At 37.3% G+C, this 19284-nt stretch overlaps 2 long non-coding RNA genes across 3 annotated transcripts in view; both read right to left on the reverse strand.

The window, feature by feature from the left end:
• The window catches only part of LOC105465403 (uncharacterized), a 210121-nt gene that overhangs the window by 41881 nt on the left and 148956 nt on the right, over positions 1–19284 (reverse strand). The gene's annotated exons all lie outside the window — the stretch shown is intronic.
• On the reverse strand, positions 936–3219 carry LOC105465400 (uncharacterized). 2 transcript variants are annotated; one of them, XR_977524.2, is made up of 3 exons: positions 2979–3219; positions 2027–2135; positions 936–1261 (listed from the first exon to the last, which is right to left on the reverse strand). It is a non-coding gene; the product is annotated as an uncharacterized lncRNA (long non-coding RNA). The 2 variants fall into 2 exon arrangements; XR_011617006.1 differs by having other exon boundaries at positions 936–1264.

Genomic DNA, 19284 nt, shown 5'->3' on the forward strand with positions numbered 1-19284 from the left:
AACGAGTTTTGTCTGCCTGAAGTGCGTGTTTGCTTTAAATCATTCACACCTTATTGTGAATTAATTTAATCAGAATGCTTTCTTCTCTAATGTATATCTTTCCTGAATAAATAAGAGTTTGGGTGCATGAGGGGAAAGCTTAATGTGCCCAGAACAGCAAGGTATCAATATCAGTATTTATGCCTGAAGGGTAGAGGAGAGTTGCCCATAGAGATAGGGAGGTAGGCAGAATGGAGTTACAGGGCAGCAATGGGGAATTACACTATTTTTGACTTTGAGACTAGAAAGGGAGAGCAAATACATTCCTTCTATTCTCTCCCCACTTAAAATCCTCCTGCAACCGGAATCTAATATTTGGACATCTCATTGGTATAATTCTTCAGATACATTATGAATTACACAACTTTTTCTGAGTAATTTGGTAATGACTTATCTGAAATGTTCTTTTGATAGAAAACAAAAGCATTCTTTCTTACAAATATCTGTTTCCCTAATGAAATTTTGATGCACAACCTGTTTGTAATTGGAGACTGTAATTAAACTAGCACCCGATTAATATCTGTAATCTCCAATGCTGATCCCATTTGGTGATATTCTCTGCCATGCACATTAATAGATTAGTTCTACTTTGAAAGAGTGCATACCTTCCATTGATCACTTTTGAGATTAGTTTTGACTTAGATTCACTAGAACTCATTTCTAAACCATGAAGATACTTGGTTACACTCAAGATATTTGGTTAGCTCAAGAACAGCTTCCTTCTGTTTTTGAAATTATTGACTCTGCCTTCAGAATCTGAGTGCTAGAAAGAGTGGTCCATATATGACCACCAACATGTCTTCAGGAATACTCAAGAAAATTAAAACACACACATTCACCACTCCTCATTTTTTCTCAGGCCAAAACTGAAGAAAAAAGAGTAAGCAGATTCCATGTCTTTATAACTGCTTTATTTCTGGGGAGAAACTTTACTCCTTACATCGTTCCGCCAACATGTTGAGAATAAGAGTTCAATATTTAAGGTCCACTGTCCATCCTCTCCATCACACATTATCATATGATAGGGTGTTATATGAAATCATCAGTATCTGACAACTCATTTCAATTTAGAGATGTCTTCTTTGAAATTCCTCCCTGCGTAAGGTTTTCCTCTTTGCTCCTTCTTTGTTTCTGTCAAGAATCCATTTATATGAAGAATATTTGGCAGTGTTCATGTAATGTTGCAAATTCATTTGGCAATGGCACAAATTTCATGGAAAAACTGCTGGAAAAACAAGCAAAGTGCAATCATTTAGTGTCATTGCAGTGATAAGATCCATGGAGTGTAAAAAGGAAAAATAATCATTGCACCAAGCCCATCAGAACACTTAGTGAGACTCCCTGAGACTCTGCAGAGCAAGAGTACAATGATGGTCATAGTCATGGTCAATGGAAACATTCTCTTCCCCTGGGAATGACCGAACATGACATAAATTGGACATGCTATTTTTTCAAATATAAAATAAACTTGAAGAAAATTGGGTATTTTCTTTGTTTTCTTAAGCACTAAAAACTGTGCAAAATAGGAATATCAGAGATTGGTATAGCAATTCTGATTTTTGAAAGGATTTTTAAAAGGATAGTCCATGGAATATACTAAATAGAAAATGATACTGATGATATGAATTTATTTTTATTTTCCACAATAAACTATTTTAAACAGGATGCCCAGCAGCTTGGCATGCTGCCAATATTTGACAAAGTGACAAATCAAATGGCACTAATAGGTAGAAATCTCGAATCTTATACTAGAGGAAAATAGCTCTGAAAAAAAAAAGTCCCTGTAAGTGAAAAAAGGGGAACATAAACAAAAAATAAAGGAATCCTTAGAAAAACAAGTACTGGAAAATATAGGTATAAATCTTGCCAAAGCCCAAAGCGAACAGCCTCAATCTGAAAAAATAGCAGTTCAACACTTTAGAGCAGCATCAACAGGAAAAAGTCTGGTGTGGACCACATTATTAACAGTCAGATTCTAGTCTGTTACCTCTTAGTTCTGCTTTGGTCCCCAACAAAACAGTTCTATTTGTTCATTCATTCATTTATTCAGTTGTCGTCTGTTTATATATCAGGCATTGTGTTAGGCACCAAGAATGCTGTTGTAAATAAGAAAAAAATACAACAGTGAAAGAGACAAATAGGGAGATGCAAGACTAGTCGCTCATGCTACACTGGGAATAAATATATGATGCTATGGTAGATCATAGAGGGAGTATAAACTCTAGGCTTGGGCTGTCAGAATGCTTTTTTAAAGAAAAATCAGAAAGAATAGTCCAAGTATATAAAAACACATGTGTAAAGGTCCAAAGGATGGAGACAGAGGTAGAGACAGAGAGAGAGAGAGTTGGAGAGAGAGAGAGATGAAAGAAGTATATAATGGCCAGAGTTTTACATTTCATAATAGTCACAGAAAAGGCAATAGAAGCAAGCAGTGACAGGATAGTTTGGAATACTTTAATTGTAAATCTCAGAAACCAATTTCAACCAACTTAAACAAGAAAGGAAAAAGAGGAATTATTGAAAGTATGTTGGTATATCTCATGCATAAATTGTACAATCATACTATGGGAAAAGAAGGAATATACCTGGGTCTCAAACAACTAAAAGGAGAATTAAATATCATCAAAACTATCTTTTGCTCTCATCACTGCTTTTGCTGTCTGTTGGCTTCATTATTCTCATGGCTTTGGCCCAGTCACAGAAAACAGGCACCAATAGCTCTTGAGTTTTATATCTAGGATTCAACCTTCAGAGAATGAAATAGATTATCTTTCTTAGTTTCAGCTTCAGAAATTTGAGGAAAGGGCTGGGCGCGGTGGCTCACACCTGTAATCCCAGCACTTTGGGAGGCTGAGGTGCGCAGATCAGGAGGTCAAGAGATCAAGACCAGCCTGGCCAACATAGTGAAACCCCATCTCTACTAAAAATACAAAAATCACCTGGGCGTGGTGGCTCATGCCTGTAATCCCAGGTCCTTGGGAGGCTGAGGAGGAGAACTGCTTGAACCGGGAGGCTGAGGTTGCAGCGAGCCAAGATCCTGCCACTGCATTCCAGCCTGGGTGACAGAGTGAGACTCCATCTCAAAAAAAAGAAAAAAGAAAAGAAAAGAAATTTGAGGAAAATATGCTAATACAATTATTATTTTTCTTCTTTAGTTCACTCTTCTGTGTGCCAGGCATTATTTGGTGTGCTGGGTACATGTGATGAACAAGACAGGTAAACCCACGCTCTCACAGAGTCCACATTTTAATAGGATAAAAGAGGCAGTAAACAAGCAAACAAATGAATGCATGAACAACACAATTGTACTTAGTGCTAAGTGTCAATAAAGAAATAAAACAGAAAGGTGATAAAATGATTGTGTGGATAAGAGAGAGGAAATTTGATGGGTATCACCAAGGAGGTGATATTTGAAATGAACTCCAGTCAGCTTGAGATAATATCAAGGGGCAGTGAGTTTTAGGGAAAGGAAGCAGCAAATGTTGAACTCCAAAAGAGAAAACAGATTTCACTTGTTCAAGAAACAAAAAGAAGGTCAGTTAAGTCCAGTGAATGAAGAGAAGGGTGATAGAATATTGGGCTGAGACAAAATCAGGAGCCAGAAGATGTACGATGTATGAGCCTTATAAAATCAATTTTATTCTAAGTGAACTAGAAAATCATAATTGGTGACAGGATGGGGAGAAAGAGTCAAAGCAGGGATATCAATTATAAAGCTCTGGCAGTGATTTCGGCAAAAGACATCGGGTGACTTGGACTATAACAGCAGTGGAGGTGGGGAGAAGTGGGACGGATTTGCAAAATATTTGGGGGATAAGACCAAAAGAGCTTGGTGATGGATTGGATGTAAGAAAGTAAAGACGAGAAAAAATTCCCAGGGTTGAAGCTTAAGTAAGCAACTGGATGGTTAATGAGACCATTTACTAAGATGGAAAACTCCAGAAGAACAGGGTAATGTTTAGAGAGTGGGCTGCATGAGCCGGCGTGAAGAGGCAGGAATTATTCTTGGCTATGTTAGGTTAGGTTGTAATACCCATTACACATTCAAGACAGTTATTAAAGATTCAGATAGATACACCCCTGGGAAATAACACCTGTAAACATTCACATTTTCCTACTCTTCTTATGTCTCAATGGATAGTAACTATATCAATTGGGGTAAAGCGGGGCAACGATTTTCAGAAGAAGGATAGGAAGATGGCAGATAAACATGCCAAGTACAAATGTATACACACACACATGCGCGCGCACATGTGCACATATTGTGGCTCTATAGCTATCTGTATCTATGCATCTGTATATAAATTCAGTTTGGGCCATGGCAGGAAAATAGCTCACGGTGGAAGCAAAAGGAGAGGCTGCACACACTAGAGTAAGGGAAGAGTGTGACTGGGTCACGCTACATGCCCCTTCTAATAGCATTGGAGTCAGCGATTCACCCTTAACTCAGAAGCTGTCAGCAGTAATGCGGGGAAGGGTTAGATGAAATAAATATGTATTGAACACATACTATGAGCTCAATTGGATGCATACCCTTACCCACACAACTACAGGTAACTGAGTTTAAAAGTTCAGTCTTTCATTGAACTTTTAAAATATATCCTCTCATCCAAAACAAAAAACAAAAAACAAAAAAACTTGCCAAAAAAGATGGTTACCATTTTAAATCCTGAGGACTTGTCAGGAATGTCCTACACAGTCAACTCTTTCTGCCTCATCCACCAAGGACATTCATCATTCTGACCAGAGGTCTCTGTCATTCAGAACATCCCTGCAGGAGGTTGTCAACTTTTAAAAATGGTGCCCTAAATAGAAGGGGGGAAAGTAGCTAATGTGCTTGTTTTCATGGATTAGAGTTCATGGAAAAACTCTGGACTCCTCCCCAAACATCACTGAGAACTGGTGTGACATGCAATTCATCCTGGCTCCTGTTACTTTCAAAAACATTGCTCTTCCTTAGAAATCTCTTTAATGAATGCTTGCTCCCTGGGCTGATTATCCTCTCCCCTGGCAATCCTTTTTGCATTTGTGTAATTTAGTTAAAGGACATATGTTAACTATCTACATTTGTGCTTAATACATAATAGATGTTCAGCTGACAGTAGCAAATTGGGAAACTTGTGTGGTTAGTGTCATTTTCTTAGATTTTAAAATGTGAGTTTTATAAAAACTGATTCCCCAATTACATATCATATGCTCTATGCTATGTCATAATTGTTGGCAATTTATCCTTTCTGCCTATTTTGTTAATCATTTTTTCCAAAGCTTTCCTGAAACAACCCATGATGGTAAGCCACATACATCTATTTTGCAGACATTAATCCCCACTGCCTCGTTCAATACCATACCAGAGATGGTGCTGAAATTATCTTTTTACCTGAAAGGAGCCAGGAAAAAATTAGTTATTTCCTTTTAAAATTTTGTAAGAAGTGGCCAGGCATGGTGGCTCACGCCTATAATCCCAGCACTTTGGGAGGCTGAGGCAGGCGGATTGTGAGGTCAGGAGTTCAAGACCAGCCTAACCAACATGGTGAAACCCCGTCTCTACTAAAAATACAAAAATAAGCTGGGCATGGTGTCACGTGCCTATAATCCCAGCTACTGAGGAGGCTGAGGCAGGAGAATTGCTTGAACCCAGGAGGTGGATGTTGCAGTGAGCCAAGATCATGCATCTGCACTCCATCCTGGGTGACAGAGCAAGACTCTGTCTCAAAAAAAAAAAAAAATTGTAAGAAGTATTTTTTTCTTATAGTAAGGATATGATTTCTAGTAATATTTTGGAATAGAATTCTGTCTTTTCCATTTACAGGAGCTTTTATCAGTCCACCATAAGAAAGCAGTAAAACCTGGAGTCCACTGCATATCAGTCCTCTTCTTTTTGAGGCGTGGAGCCCAGTTCTCCTGGCCCCTACCCTTAAGAGTGAGCAAACTCATCAAAGCGCCACAGGACATAGCATAGCCTGTCTTTTGACAGATGGGTGCCTGAGAAAGTTGTACTTTTAAAGCTGTATTTACATTACAAAGCCATAACTTGTATTTTGACAGCCAGGGTTTGTAGCAGTTCACTTTAGTTGTCACATTAGGAGTTCATTTTTGACCCGACAGTCTGTGCCAATATTTGCTTGTGTCAAGTTTGACTTGTCAAAGTGGAAACTATATCAAAACTCCATAACACAAGTGACAGCAATTAACCCAACTAAAAAAAAAATTTCAACTTGTAATGCATTTTGCTCATATAAATGTGTATAAATAAAATATCCTTTGAAAAAATAGTCAGACAATAATGAATAAAATGGGATTTAGCAAGATTCAGGCATAGAAAGGATGAACTGGGTATATTATGTATGTATTTCCAAAATAAGAATTCCTTGAATAAATTAAATGGCTAGCTGATTGAAGGATATTTTAAAGAATTTTGCTACTTGGATTTGTGCACATTTATAATAATAAACACATTTAATTTGTGTGAATTCCATGCATCTAGACTTATGGCAAATCTATATCAAAAGTTTGCATTCCACCACAAAAAACAAACAACTGAGAAATCTATAGGCATAGTTGCAGATATGTTTTAAGGAAGCAGTAATAAGATATTTAACTTTTCACTTTAATACACAAGTTATTATTTCGTGACCCATCTATAAATTTGTCAGTGATATGGTTTGGTTTTGTGTCCCTACCCAAATCTCACCTTGAATTGTAGTAATCCCCACATCTCAAGGGCAGGACCAGGTGCAGGTAATTGGATCATGGGGGCGGTTTCCCCCCATGCTGTTCCCATGACAGTGAGTGAGTTATCACAAGACCTGATGCTTTTATAAGGGGCTTCCCCCTTCCCTCAGCACTCATTCTCTCTCCTGCTGCCCTGTGAAGAGATGCCTTCCACCATGATTGTAAGTTTCCTAAGGCCTCCCCAGGCATTCAGAACTGTGAGTCAATTAAAGCTCTTTTCTATATAAATTACCCAGTCTCAGGTATTTCTTCATAGCAGTGTGAGAACAGACTAATATAGTCAGCCTGTAAACTCCAGGAAAAATTTCATTCTGCAGCATTTGAATTAGGTACTTCTGCTGATAAGTGGCTTCTCTTACAGGGAATGAAAATGAAATGAGCTTTGGAACCAACCATGATTCATAACCATGATTTGCTCACAGATAAGCAAAAACAACCAAGTTGCTTTTATAATTAGGCCACTAGGTAAGACAGTATTTGAGGATTAAGACTGAAAGCTCATAGAAGGAGCCAGGTCTCCTTCCTTTAGAGAATGAATTTGAATGAGTAGTTAATAAATAAATAAATGCTATGTAGAGGTGCTGTTTTTCTTGTTTTTGTTTTCTCTAGATAGCTTTCATTCTTAGATGAGCATGGATAACAATAACTTCGTAAATTTTCCTTGACCAACCATTACAGTTCTTTACCAAGGACGCAAAGAGGAAAATTAACTCAAAGAATGTTAATTAAATTTGGTCATTCAGAATTTATGCATCAAAAACAGACAATCAATATGCCAAAAAACAGGAATGGAATCACAAATTATAGGAGTGCAGCAATTGAGAATTGACATAACTGTGAGAGAGGCTAATTATCAGCAGAAGCAGCTAATTCAAATACTGCAGAATGACACTTTTCCTGTAGTTTATAGACTGGCACATTTATGTTACAAGTCACCAAAAAATAACATGTTTATTAAAGTAAAAAGTTAAATATATTATTACAGATTCTTTACTATAATGGTTTGGTAACTATGGCTTACATATTTATATAGCTTGGATATAAAGAAAAAAGAGAATACATTTTATATATTTCTGTAGGAAAAACTGTTAAAATAATTAGAATTAAGTGTAAAAAAGATAAGGAATAGTCTAAGAGAAAAATATCCTTTTAGAAGTCTATTCAATTATATAGAATTATATTCTATTTTATGACATATATGTATTCTATTACAATCACATTTTATATAAGTGGTTTTCAAAACATGCCATAAGTTTTTCTCTTATGTCATAGAATGAATATACTCCAGTGTGAGATACACAGTATCCCAACACACAATCTCTAGGCCCTGGGTCATATTGTGTTGCATCTGAGTGTGCTTTGAAATTATACAGTTTGAGTCCAAATCCTGATTCTGCTACTTATCTTGTACAACTTTGGACAATGTCCTTAAAACTCTCTGTACTTGATTTTTTTAATCTGTAAAAGGGGAATAATAATATTACATACCTCACAGCATTGTTGGAGAGGTTAAATAATTAATGCATTAAAGAGTTTAGAACTATTTGAACATTAAGTACTCAATGGTGCCATTATCTTACAGAAATAACTGGGTGTTATTTTCATAGAATAAAGGAATGACTAAAAATTTTAACGTACATGTAATGCCTAGAAACACAGCTTATGTCACAATCCTTTTGGTGATATTTGATCAGTTTTTTTATGGTAGTTTCACACTGTAACTCTTTAATTAGACACTGTAGAATGCAATATATGACTGATTATTTCTGCCTATGGTTTTTAGAGTCCTAAGCATAAAAGTGTCCTGCAGAAATTCCTCCTTTGTTTAATAGAGGTATCAGTAGAAAGGAAAAAGTCCCTGTGTCAAAACACAATTAATAATCCTTTAAGAGATACACGGGTCATACTGGTCACAAAATAATTCTAAAGTGTTGGGTTCAGAAATCAGATGGAACCCCTTAATTTTATAAGTGAGGAAAAAGAATTAGAGAGATTAAATAGCCTGCCCAGAGTCACTCAGCTGGTTAGTAGGAGGCAGTGTGTCACAGTTTATTAGGAACGTTTTATCACTAACTGGGTGACCTCCAGCAAATTATTCAACTTCCCTGAGTCCCCTTGTCTTCATTGGTATAATGAGTAAAACCAACCAATATGGTTGTTGGAAAGATTAGAATAATACACTGCACAGGTAACATTCGAGCAAGCTTCCATGCAGCCCCATGCCCTCTTGTGATCCAGAGTGGAAAAGAGGAGTGTCCTCTGCCAGATAGATAAATAAATGAGTGCACATTATCGTAATTGCAGAAAAGGAATGCTGCAAGCTGTCAGTAAAGAACTGGCAGGTAGAGTTGCTCTAGTGGTTTAGAGATCACCAAAAAACGAGAACTTTTTGTAGCCTTTCAACAGATGTTTATTGGGCACTCACTTCCAGGTACCAGCTACTGTTCTAGGCACTGGCAATACAGCAGTGAAGAAAACAAAAATTCTGCCCTATGGAGCTTGCGCTTTAGTAGGGGAGGAGCTAGAGATCATAAGCAAATAACTAAATAATGTGTTGAATTGTGGTAAGTGCTCTGTAAAAACAAGGTAAAGAAAGGGGTAAAAAGTTACTGTGTATAGGGAGGAGGGTGTGATGAATTCTAAATGAGATGGTCAAGGATGAGTGAGGAACATAAAGTTTCTTGAGTAAACCACTTTAGAAGTCATTGCTTCACAATGTAGGGAAAATATCTCAGGAAGATGTAAAAAGCTCTGATTTCTTATGTATTTGGAGTTTTATCTATACAGATGTTTATCCAAGCTTTGTTTTATGATAGCAAGACAATGTAAATAATGTAAAGCCACAACTGAAGAATGTGATTCTTCATAACACCATGCTAATGTTTTCAGATTATGTCATATTTAAATTACGTATGTATCCTTTCTGTCTTATTGAAGGCATTTGGAAGAGTTCAGTTTCTGGAATTTTTTTTTTTTTCTTTTTTTTTTTTTTGAGACAGAGTCTTCCTTTGTAACCCAGGCTGGAGTGCAGTGGTGCAATCTCGGCTTAAGGGAGGAGACCACCCCTCATGTCATCTTATGCCCAATTTTTGCCTCCAAAGAAAGAAGAAGTAAAAACTAAAAGGCAGAAATGAAATTCGCAGGCAGACAGCCCGGGGCCACACCCTGGTAGTTAAAGATCAACCCCTGACCTAATCGGTTCTGTTATCTGTAGATTATAGACATTGTATAGAAATGCACTGTGAAAATCCCTATCTTGTTTTATTCCAATCTAATTACCGGTGCATGCAGCCCCCAGTCACGTACCCCCTGTTTGCTCAATCACGACCCTCTCATGAGCACCCCCTTAGAGTTGTGAGCCCTTAAAAGGGACAGTAATTGCTCACTTGGGGAGCTGGGCTATTGAGACAGGAGTCTTGCCGATGCCCCCCAGTCGAATAAACCCCTTTCTTCTTTAACTCACTGTCTGAGGAGTTTTGTCTGCCGCTCGTCCTGCTACAGGCTCACTACAACATCTGTCTCCCGAGTTCAAGCAATTATCCTGCCTCAACCTACCTGAGTAGCTGGGATTACAGGCACCCACCACCACACCTGGCTAATTTTTGTATTTTTGGTAGAGACGGTGTTTCGCCATGTTGGCCAGGCTGATCTCAAACTCCTGACCTCAAGTGATCCACCTGCCTCAGCTTCCCACAGTACTGGGATTACAGGCATGAGCTACCATGCCCAGCCTAGAACTTTTCAGTCTAATATTTTAAATATTTTAATTTTAATAACTTAACTTCAAAACAATACTTGTTTCTGGTAGAAAATGTAAGAAAATAATGCAAGTGTTTTTAAACAATCAAAGTATGTATGAAAAAAATCACACAACCTTTTAATGTTCTGTGATGGAAGAATAACACATGGTTATGTGCCACATCCAGATTCGAAGCCATATGTAACTTACACTCCTGAGTTCTTAAGTACACTTTTCTCAAATTAGAAAAGAACAGAATGGTATTCCGTAAAATGTTGATAGCATTTCTGTTATGAAGGTGTGATAGAGATTTTTATTTTTTTAAAAAATCTTATCTTCTTACATTTTTCTACCAGAAAGAAGTATTGTTTTGAGGTGAAAAAAAAGTTATTGCAATTAAAATTTTAAACTGAAAAGTTCCAGACACCAAAACCCTTCCAAATGCCTTGGATAAGACCTAAAACTGAAGTATATCTAAACATGATATAACTTAAAAAGAACATTAGCCCAGTGTTATGAAGAATCGACAATTTAAAATTATGTTGACAGGCCAGAAGAAGGGCTAAAGACAGGCCAGAAGAAGGGCTAAAGATATCAAGATGAATGTTATTAAAAATTAATGTAGGCTGGACGCAGTGGCTCACGCCTGTAATCCCAACACTTTGGAGGCTGAGGTGGGTGGACTGCCTGAGGTCAGGAGTTCGAGACCAGTCTGGCCATCATGGTGAAACCCTGTCTCTACTAAAAATACAAAAAAATTAGCTAGACATGGTGGCGTGCACCTGTAATCCCAGCTACTCGGGAGACTGAGGCGGGGAATTGCTTGAACCAGGGAGGTGGAGGTTACAATGAGCTGAGATCATGCCACTGCACTCCAGCCTGGGTAACAGAGCAAGACTCAGTCTCAAAATATATATATACACACATATATATAAAACATATATAACAAAATATATATATAACCTATATATATATATAACCTCTCTATATATATAATTTTATATATATAAAAACCCATTTGGATTTTTTAAAATGTCAATTAAAGAATTACAAAGCTGAGGATTCCATCTTGACAACAGCACATGCAAAGAAAAACCTGAGGGTATTAACGACCACAAGCTCGACTTTGAGTCTTGAGTTTCTAGTGGACGCAGTTGCCTGGGAACTAATGAATACTTACTTTCATTAATAGGATTCTGGGGCCAGCACAGGAGACATAATTGTCCTACTGTGGTGTATATCGGCCAGATAAAATTGGGTCCCCAAACAGGCCCAACACACTGCATGTTGCTTTTCTCCTTCACAGCACTAGTCACAATTGCAAATCATTAATTTATGCAACGGCTTGCTTAACATCTTTTCTCTCTGCAGGTCTGGAAGTTCCCTGAGGATAGGGACTGTGCCTTTATTGTTTACTGTTTTATCTCCAATGTCTAGCATAGGCTGTCACAAAATATTGCAGCTTGTTGTTTTGAGTATTGTTCAGTTCCAGTAGCCTCATTTATTTATTCTATTTAACAACACTTAGATGGTGTTTATATGTGCCAAGCATGAGTCTAAGTCTTATAGATATTGACTCATTACTCTTTACTACAACTATGTGAGGGAGGTAGTGTTGGAACCGAACTGTCGATTCCCTCCTGGGCAGGGGTCGCCGCGAAGGACCACCGACACGAGATTCACAGCAGAGAGTTATTTATTACTAGCGCGCTAGGGTCCCAAGCTCTAAGTTGGCCCTGGGACCCCGACTGCTTGTTACAGGCTGTTTATATAGGCAAATACAAGTTCAAACACAGCTTAGGGCGCGAAATTCAAACAAAGCTTTAGGCGCATGGTAATTGGGTCTGTCTATGGCCTGAGCAAGGTGTCTTATGCTAATTGGTTAGAGCAGGACCTTATGAGGTTTTTTTTCCTGGAGTTGTTGATTCCGGGAACTTCGAGGCAGGGTGGGACCCCCGGAATTGGCAGGGTGGGACCCCTTGAGGTTGTTTCCCGGAATTGGCAGGGTGGGACCCTATCAGGGTGGGACCCTATTGAGGCAGGGTGGGACCCTATCCAGAGCCACCTGGTGTTAATTTTTTCTATATGAGGCCTAGTTTCTAAGTTTTATGAGGCCTAGTTTCTAAGTTTTATGAGGCCTAGTTTCTAAGTTTTATGAGGCCTAGTTTCAGTAGAAGAGATCACTGCGATACAGAGAGATTAAAAACTGTATCCAAGCTGGTCAGCGGTGGAAGTAAAACTCTGAACCTAGGCACCCCACACTCTGCTCATACTCCAAAATAAAACTTTAAAAATTAGATTCCACCTATATGAGGCTGACTAGAAAATGAAGATTGAGAAATATCATATTTGAAATGTTTGTAAGAAATGGACCTATTTGGCTAAAAGCAAATGAAAAACAGAGATAATATGGTCATTTGACTTCAAATTTAGAAGAGCTTCCACGTAAAACAGAAATGACTAAAATGAATGAGGTTTCCTGTGTTCAGTCTGAACCTGCATCCTGATTTGCTGAGTCAGTCCCGGTTTGTGCCTACTGTTCCAACACAATTGTTATTAGAATCCTCTTCATTCATAAAAATGTTCTAATTTGGATAATCGATTATTATATGGTCACCAAATTCATGGCTTAAAAGATAACACATTTTTAGCACATTTGACCATCACAAAAGTCCTGTGTAGTTGGTATTAATATTATTATACTATTCTCCATTCTTCAGCCTGAAAAAATATAGAGTTGTTCCAAAATTCTTCCACCAATGAGTGGCAGAGCTGTGACTTGAATCCTGATATGCTGGTCCAAACTATTCTCTGGCTGCTCTGCTGGGTAATTTGACCAGTTCTGCCTTGCTACAGAGTGCCGAGCTAGGATAAATGGCTGGAAATTCCAGAGAGAAAGATTTATCCGCACATGAAGCACCATATGTAATGAGTTTTTACATTTAAAAAATTGACTTAATGAGTGCGCTTGCCTGGCCAAAAATCCCCTGACCATTTTCTGGATGGACATGTGACAAGGGTTTTACCCAGGGACCTCTTGCACCCATTGTTACTTGCATCACTACCTCTGAGCTTCTCAGAATGTGGAACATACATTGCTAATGGTAAATGAACTATAAGAGTGTCATGAAATGATTTTTAGAACTCCACGGATGCAGCATTCAAAATCACTGACCTTTCTAATGAGACTTTTCAATTCCCTTTTCAATTATAGTTTCACTCCTTCCATTACGGCCTAAGGGAAAGCCTCAGATTGGTGCTATAATACTTTTTAAACATGCTAACCTCCCTTTCAACCAAGAGAGCAGCAGATTCTAGAATGCAGGGGGCAATAATATCCAGTTAACCAGATTGGATACTATTGTTCTACTTTCAATGAATTTATTCTAATTTTAGTTTTCCATTTATAGCAATGATAAAAATTTCTGTAAAGTCAACTTAAATAAAAGTATTTCATACTTTGTATTAGAAGATGTAGAAGGCAAAAATTGTCCCCCACCCCAAGATGTCCACATCCTAATCCCCAGATCCTGTGAATATGTTATCTTACATGACAAAAGGGATCTTGCAGATGGGATTAAGGTTAAGAACCTTTGACATGGGGAGATTATTTTGGATTACCTAAATGTGCCTATTGTGATCATATGAGTTCTGAAAAGTGGAAAACTGTTCTCAGCTGTGGTTAGAAAAACATGTGAGAACAGAAGAGTCATCAAGATGCAATGTTACTGGCTCTGAAGACGGAGAAAGAGGCTACCAGCCAAAGAATGTGGGTGGCTGGTAGAAGATAAGTCCAGGAAACCTATTCTCTCCTGTGGCCTCTAGAAAGAAACAAAGCTCTGCCAACACTGTGATTTTAGCCCTTAAGAGCCATGTCCAACTTTTGACTTATAGAATTACAAGACAATAATTCCATGTTGCCTAAGCTACCAAGTTTATGACAATTAGGCAGCAGTAGGAAACTAATGAAGAAGGGTATAGGCACTACCCAGTATATCCATGTAACAAAACTGCACTTGTAACCCGTAAATTTATACAAATGAAAAAAGACAGGTATAGAGATAGGTGAAGTTGTGAGAGTGGTGTTTAAATGATTGAAGTTTGGAAAATGATTATTCTAGATGATTCATAATGTCCCTTCAAGTTTAGAGATGCTCTGATCATGTTCCATCGCCTGTCAGACCTCCCAATAGCTAGTTGTATTTCTTGTACTTTCATGGATGTTCCAAAAAGTCATTTTAAAACTGTGAGACTTATTCACAAGAAACTTGATCTTGTTTGAAAAAGTAGACTGTTTTTCAGGGATGCAGTGTTGGCAATGTATATGCAGCAGTCTTATTTCCAATTACACAATTTTTATGTAGATTCTCTTATGTTAGATTTATCTATTTGCCCCAGATTAGTGAGTTTTATTGTCCACACATCACAATATTTGTTAAAAGTGCAAAACTATGCTCCTGGATTCTGGAGATTCTCAATTTCTAGGTTAATCGAAGAAATTTCTACTCTGTTTGAAAAGCAATCAAAGTATACCAATAAAATGGAAGTTGGATTTGATGGTGTTTAGTTTGTCAGCATTACATTGAAGGAGAAAAAAATAGGTTTAACCAAGTCTATTTTCTCCACATTGTTTGGGTCTGCCATTTTGAAAATTCACAGCCTACAAACTCATGTTGATTATGTTAATACCTGAGGACACCTGGGTTTATGTAAGAATTAACCATTCACCGTTCATCACTTTCTACTTTGATTTCATTACCCATGTTGAGAAATGTGAAAAGAAAGATTAATCAGTGAGAGGAAAATGTGTGCCCTCTACATTGTATGATTATACCTTACACATGTAATCTGTAGACCAATAAAGCAGAACACACAAATAGCCAGTGAATACATAATCAAATTCATTAAGAGAGAGCCTGTCATCTCATAATGTTAATATGTCAAATGCTATTCAACCAATTTGTCTCAAGCAGCTAATGGGGTAAATTGTTATTAGCTGATCTTGAATCTAAAGAGAGGCAATATTCTACAATTAAAGGGTTAAAATTTTTTTTGTCATCATCCTTACATTTAATTCATTTATCTTGAACAAATGTATTTTAATGCTAATGTCACTGAAATAATACCCAAAAGCAGATTTGAAAATGGCAAGCTGTAATTTATTGTGACTCTGGAAGGATGGAATGGCTACAAGATCTCCAAAAATGCCTGCTAACAAATGGTCAGAAAAGTGTTGACTAGGATACCACACTGATTCATTGTGTTCAGAGCACTAAAGTGCCATACCTCACTCACACACCACAAATTGTAATAAGAATAGAAAATTGATCTTTTCCCCTGGAGGAAAAAACAACAACAACAACAAAAAAAAAACTTAATCAATGTTCACCTCAGTTTTAAGAAGAAAATGTCAGACTCCTTTAGTCAAGAGTGATTGGACTATATATTATCCTTGATCCATATTATTAGGAAATATATATTCTGGCTCTCTAACAACTGAACTATCCACATGATACAAGGCTAATTTTCAATTATCAGACTTTCACCACTGAGAAGAATGTAAAATAACCTTTTGCTTTTCTTTTTAATATGTGTTATTCCTGTCATAAGTAGTAATTCCTTTGAAACCATTTGGCATTTGTATTAGAGCAGAGCTAATATTACCAGAATCCTGGGTTCTAGCATATCATTACTTAGTTGATAATTAATGTAGGATTTGTGGCAGTAATCTTACAGATTACTTCTAAATTATTTTTAATAAGTTGAACTTTATAAAATGTATTTTTATGGCCATTGCCTCTTCCTAACATATCCCCAGTTTCAGAGAGAACTAAGAGAAACTTAATACAATCACTTAACACTGCCCATCTTCACCAGGTTTATGTTGTGTTATAATATTAGATTTTCGTTCCCAGGAAGCAAGAGCTTTCTGTTTAGACTTATATGACAGGGCTTGTGTTTCTTGTTTCACTGGATATCCTCAGTGGATAGTGTTAAAGAAACTATACACATACAGTTATATAGGCCTACTTTAAAAACACCTGAGAAAGCTGTCTATTTTATATTTAAAGAAAGAAAATGAGTTGACTTAAAAGTGAGCAGGTAAACATCTTCTCAAGACCACTGCTTTTGGCTCAAAAACTGAAAATCAGTTTGCCTAGACAGCCTCTTCTTCTCTGCATGTGTAAAACATCCTTAGTTCCAGGAGTTGTGCTGTATTAGTTGGTTTGAGGAAAAGCTGATCCAATTGTATTTGTGTCTTTAAACATGAAATTGAAAAATATCTTGAGGGTTGAGGTGCTCACTAGAGTCAGGGGACACTTTTATTAACTTCTAATTACTTTATGGTTCATACATTTGCCTAGATAATCAAGTTTTTTGATGAGAATACACAAATACTTAAACACATATATTATTTGATTTTTCTATTATGTCAGTTTGAAGTACTGGAAGCCTTTCCCAGAAAAAAAAAAAATTCTCAAAGATGGTTCTTAGTAATATATTTGATAGAAACACCAGATAACTCCTATAAGCCTTAGAGATTTGTACTTATTTATGGTTTTTTAGTATAAATCAATAGTTATGTTTTCAGTGGGGATAAGATACTAGATGCATGCTATGTTTATAAACTATTAGCACTGTTCTAAAAAGGAAATAAACTCACAGCTGCTTCCAAGACAGTATATAATTAGATGTTAATATTTAACTTAGTTTGCTCACCAGCATTGATTTGCTATTGCTGTTGTTATGACTGCTTCCAGGTGGTTGTCTACTTTAAAGAAATACATAATTAAATTAATTCAGGAATGATCTATGCCTAAATTATATTTGCACTTTTGTTTTCATTTTGAAGTGCCTGAAGTGAATCATTTCTTTTGGCCCCTGAAAGTAATAGCATGGCTTCTCTTTGCCATGTGTCTCGTTTCTCAGAACATCAGTCAACAGAGAAAGCAATGTGATGATGGAACCTCCCCAACAGAGATGGCTCTTGCACAAATGTTCTCCTACACAGATTACCACACTGAAGCCTGACACATTATTATTGAACACAATGCTGCATTTCTGGCCTTCTTCATGACGTCTTCTACAGTTTTAATATAGAGAATCCTTTCTTATACCAGAAATATTATCCTATGAAGCAAAAGCAACAGGCTTTATCATTGGGGTAATTTAACATTATGCTTCTTACATGGATTGTTGACAGATTTTTACTCAGACTTGAGGTGAACATTCCAAAACTCAGTATTCTTTCAAGTATTTCACATCTGTAAGGGTCATTCCATAATTCTGCACACTGCATTCTTTTGGAATCCCAATCTCTTAACCCGGCTCAGTTTAGAACCCATGAGCAATTTGCCTTTGGATCTGCTCTCTTCCTGTGCACTTCTTGGAATATAAATTTCTGAGCCTCAATGTGCCCTGATGCTGTTCCTCTCTAGAAGAAAGAAAACATTACTATGATGAAGCTAAAACTACAGGAGTTATATGATCATGTATTACTGTTTCTTAAATTCCTTGCTTTGGTTTGTTTTACAGGTTTTGCCCATTTGGGTACTGACTACATACACCGTCTTTAAGGGACTAGCCTGGTTCACAGTCTGAACAGGTAACATCCTAAAAGGTGTGACTGCAGGAGCCAAAGATGGCCACCCTCCCATCACCAAAAGACCCTTTTCCTCAACCTCCCTACCTAACCTCTTCACTGCTGCCTGGAATGCCTGTTAGCAAAGGATGAATTTCTTTTCAGTGGACAATGAATGCCAGGTTGAAAATCTAAATAGTCTTGCAAAGAATCACAAACACCATAAAAATTAGATGTGCAGCCAAGCGTGGTGGCTCACACCTGTAATCCCAGCACTTTGGGAGACCGAGGCAGGTGGATCGCTTGAGCTCAGAGGTTTGAGACCAGCTTAGGCAACATGGCAAAACTCACTCTCCACAAAAAATTAGCTGGGTGTGGTGGCCAGGGCCTGTAGGAGACTGAGGTGGGAGGATCGCTTGAGCCCGGGAGGTCGAGGCTGCAGTGACCCATGACAGTGCCACTGCACTCTAGCCTGGGTGACAAAGTGAGACCTTGTCTCAAACAAATAAAAAGAAATTAGATAATTAGATGTGCTCTTGTGTGTAGATTTTACTGAGACAAGATGTGAGGGCATAGAACGCATGTTACTTCAGATGAGAGAAACTGGCATTAGATAGGCGAAAAGAGACACTACGTGTGAAACAGCTGCTCTTCCAGCTTTTGCTTATGGTCTATCCTTGTAATTTTTATTGTCCTAAAAAGAACAACACTTGCTATAAAATATTCCATACTACCTGTACAAAACCCTTGATTTTCCTCTTTGGTGGATAAGTTTTGAGAGCATGCGGAAACAGTTTGACATTGGAGTTTCTATGTTCTGTTACAGTTTAAAGTCTATCTTGCTTTTTGTATCATGGTCTCATTACTACCCCTCTAGTAGTTGTACATATATCCTTAAATAATTTAGATGTCAATGAAAGAATTGCTTTACATTGGATTCTAATATACATATAATCCCAAATAACTATAACTTGTAAATTCATTAGTGTTACTCTTGTTAATGAGTTATACAATATAGGCTAATTAACATTTATTGAACCTCAGCAGTACAAGCAAAAATAAACATATCCATTGAATTTTCTGAGCATGTACCTTATTCATTTTGAGTCTAACTTTCAGAAAACATATTATCAGCATGTGAACCATTTTTCAATCAAAATTTCACTTTTACTTGTCTATTTATTATAATGAA

The sequence above is a fragment of the Macaca nemestrina genome, chromosome 19 (assembly GCF_043159975.1).
Source record: "Macaca nemestrina isolate mMacNem1 chromosome 19, mMacNem.hap1, whole genome shotgun sequence".
In the NCBI taxonomy this organism is placed as follows: domain Eukaryota; kingdom Metazoa; phylum Chordata; class Mammalia; order Primates; family Cercopithecidae; genus Macaca; species Macaca nemestrina.